Source organism: Marmota marmota, unplaced genomic scaffold (genome assembly GCF_001458135.2).
Source record: "Marmota marmota marmota unplaced genomic scaffold, marMar, whole genome shotgun sequence".
NCBI lineage: Eukaryota > Metazoa > Chordata > Mammalia > Rodentia > Sciuridae > Marmota > Marmota marmota.
This window is the reverse complement of record NW_026000157.1, coordinates 1-2,837: the sequence shown is the minus strand read 5'-3', so window position 1 is coordinate 2,837 and position 2,837 is coordinate 1. Positions and strand designations below refer to the sequence as shown.

The 2,837-nt window shown below is 32.6% G+C and overlaps 1 long non-coding RNA gene across 1 annotated transcript; it reads left to right on the top strand.

Annotated features, from left to right (window-relative positions):
• Positions 1-885: 885 nt before the first annotated feature.
• LOC125611592 lies at positions 886-2,459 on the top strand. Its single transcript, XR_007341793.1, has 2 exons — positions 886-1,317; positions 2,376-2,459. It is a non-coding gene; the product is annotated as an uncharacterized LOC125611592 (long non-coding RNA).
• Positions 2,460-2,837: the final 378 nt, after the last annotated feature.

The window sequence follows — 2,837 nt, the reverse complement described above, 5'->3', positions numbered from 1 at the left end:
TTTTTTTTTAAACTTGAAAGCTATGCTAAAAGTAATAATTTGAGTTTTCTTAAGATTTGAAAATTATTTATTCTGAATGTAAAGAACATTTAACTCCTCCTCAGTGATCTAAATCAGACCACTATCATCACTATCACTATACTGTTTTGTACTTACTGAGTGAAATTAATCCATCAGGGAACTGAAATTATTGATTTAACTTTAAGGTTTATTTCTTCAGGAAATGTGTCTATAATTTTATACCTACAGTACCATAATTCCTGGGATATTTTTTAAAAACTGATAAAATTTTGTGATGAATTTATATATAATCAGCTTCCTACCAAACACATTTCTATCATATGCTATATTAAAACTTATTCTATTGGATGTATTCCATAGAAACTTTAATTAAATTGGTGGTTTTCAATTGTTAGAATTCTAGTAAAATGCTGGGTATAACTATTATATTTCTAATGAAGTTTATAAAAATGGTGGATCCTTGTGAAACTATTGAGTTACCTATCACCCATCACCATAAATACACAAATTTGTAATTTGACTTAACTCTAGGTTTAATCTTTAGATTTTTTTATAGGGATCCAATATTTGTTTTTGATTGTTCTATCCGATAAATCTAGTTTTTAGACTCTTTTCCCTAGAAAAATCTAAAGAATACTCATTTACTTGAATGTCTGTAAGATTATCTGCAAGTACAATCAGGGAGAAAGAATATTTGTTAGGGACTCAGAGAAACAAATTTTAGCATTTAATTTTGAGAAAAATAATTTTATGTTTACTTGGTAGGAATAAGGATATTGCAAGTAACAGCCAAAATGCATTGAAATTCTTGAAGAGTTAATCTATAAAAATGTAAAGAATTATATGATTTTTTAAAATTTCTGATCTTTCTTTCAGGGATTTATTGCATTTATCCATTAATAGTTTTTAAGTCCTGTCCTTATAGAAATATAAATAGAAAAATATTACCCTCTCAAGGTCATTCAGTTGTAGAACATTTCTGTATTTGGGGACTATAATATATTAAGACGTAGGAGGGAAGAACTTTTTTTTTTTTTTTGCTCTTGAGATTTATAGGAAAAGAGGGACTAGTCTATGGAATGGACCTGAAACAAGACTAATGGGAATTTAAACAATTTCAATAATTAAAAGTACACTGACTCTAATGAGGTCTGACACTTGGTTTTTCTAAAATGCATTATCTACCTCAATTTTGTTTTTCTTCTCCACTTTCCACAGGAAACCAGTTTCCTCCAATTGCAGCGCAGGACCTTCCTTTCATCCTGAAGGCTGGCTACCTTGAAAAACGCAGAAAAGGTAGGCTGTAAGAGTCTAATGAAAAATCTAAAAATGGTTTCCTCCTTAGATAAAATATAAAGAGAGAATACTGCAGTATACATGCAGTATACATGTGTAGCCAGTATGCTCTTTAAGTAGAAGAGTTTAGGACCATAAGAAAATCTGGATGACATTATCCAAACCATAAAATAATATAATTTTTAGCTTTAAATCATTTTAAATAACAAAACATTAGGTCAGGTTTTTAGTTGTCAGCCTGAGCTGTTTATGAATTATTCAGGCACTATTTCCCCATCCTCTAGGAAAGCTGTGGGCCATTACTGTTCCCAAGGATGGGATTTCTCACTGTTAACCATCCTGTTGAGCAGCATTCTGTCCTGCACCCAACCTGGCACACACCAGGACTGGTTCAGATCAAGCCTGGCATCTTGTCTTGCCACTGTTTTTATTCGTTTCAGTGTTCCTCTCCATTGGCCATAATAATTGGGAGTTGACCAGATGGTCTCATTCTTTCAACACCAAAGTTTAATGGAAATGAAATATGGAGGTGGTGTTATGATATGGGAAGTGAAGGGCAGAAAGTCTCTTCATTACTGTTCTGCTTATCTCTTGGGTAATCCCTTTGGGCTCTTTTGTTTATATTCTGTTTGCTTTTCTGAGCTTTCTTAGCTGAATTTTAAAGCTGAAAGATTTAATAGAAATAATCTAGGTCAGCTCCTCCTACCATCCTTTTTATAACAGATTAGAAACCAAAACCCAGATGAATAAATTATCTCAAGGCTACACATAGGACACCTTTCTGAAACTCTCTCTGTCAGGGAAGTTTGGTTACCAGGCAGTTGATCACAAAAGAGTGGCAAGCACCATCTCTGCTTTACTTTATTACTTTTAGCTTTATTGGGATTTTTTTTTTTGTCTCTTGGAATAGAGGATACATACTAATTAGTCATAGAATTTTAGAGCTAAAAGCAACCATAGAAGTTATATTAACTAATTTTTCCTTTTACCAGGAGATGGCCTTATATTTGTATGGCATGTGTGTTATCTAAACTATTTTTTCTCCCCTTTTATTGCAGATCACAGCTTTTTGGGATTTGAATGGCAGAAACGGTGGTGTGCTCTCAGCAAAACAGTGTTCTATTATTATGGAAGTGATAAAGGTAGGTTAGTGTTCAGTTATAGCAACTTCTATTGCTTGAGGTTTGGGCACCATTTTACTGTTCCCTTACCCTAACTTTTGGGTACAGGATAAACTGAAGATAAATGGAGAAAGCACAACAAAGAATTTTTAATAATTATAGTCTAAGAGTAATTTATAATTCTCTTTAATTATTTGACAAATGTTATGAATTCCAGATTGCCCTAAAAGTTAACTCAATTGTGTTTCTTTTTTAAAAAAAAATATTTTTTAATTGTCAATGGACCTTTATTTTTATTTATTTATAGGCAATGCTGAAAATCAAACCCAGTGCCTCACACATGCTAGGCAAGCGCTCTACCACTGAGTTACAACCCCAGCCCCAGTTGTGTTTCTCGAA